Here is a 671-nt window from a genome sequence, read left to right as displayed (position 1 = left end):
GTTTTTTTTTAAACATTTGCTTTATAAATAAAGCTTAATTTAATGTTTTTAACTATAGTTTATTGTGCCATAGTATTAATTGATGCTATAGCATATTTTTAATCTTTAAAGAAAGGGGGGGGGGGGGGGTCATAAAAACACAGCCAAAACGATTGCTTCTGTTTCTTAGATTTCTTTTCATCCGTCAGCTACAAATGATGATTTGTAATGCATACTTATGATTTGAAGAATTTCGATAGGTTTTTGCAGCCAAAATGAAAATAAATGGCACAGTTCTATAAGCATTTCTTCAGGTTAAACTAGCAGACTTTTTTTTTCCTTAAACCAAATCTTTTCATCAGACTGATTCCTTCAGGGGTCTCAATAGTAAATTATCTGCATGTGTTCATTGTATTTAAAAAGTGTTCTTTATGTTTATTCAGATCGTTTGTGTAATTAAAATGCAATAGGAAATCCTTCTTCACTTTTCAGACCTTTTCTCCTTTTTAAAAGTCCAATTGAAGCGTGGAATCCAAGCGGCGTGTTTGTATTGTTTACATGACGCTGTTTCCGCTCAGAGATCACTTCACAGTATCGGTGTGTGTGGTTGATATGATCAGTGGACAAACGCTCAGATTACTATCAAATAACTACAACTCGGTCGTGTGTTGATGACGTCACAGTCTGTGGGG

This window comes from Oryzias latipes, chromosome 6 (genome assembly GCF_002234675.1).
Source record: "Oryzias latipes chromosome 6, ASM223467v1".
Taxonomy (NCBI): domain Eukaryota; kingdom Metazoa; phylum Chordata; class Actinopteri; order Beloniformes; family Adrianichthyidae; genus Oryzias; species Oryzias latipes.
The sequence above is the reverse complement of the archived record's forward strand: the minus strand, read 5'-3'. Positions refer to the sequence as shown.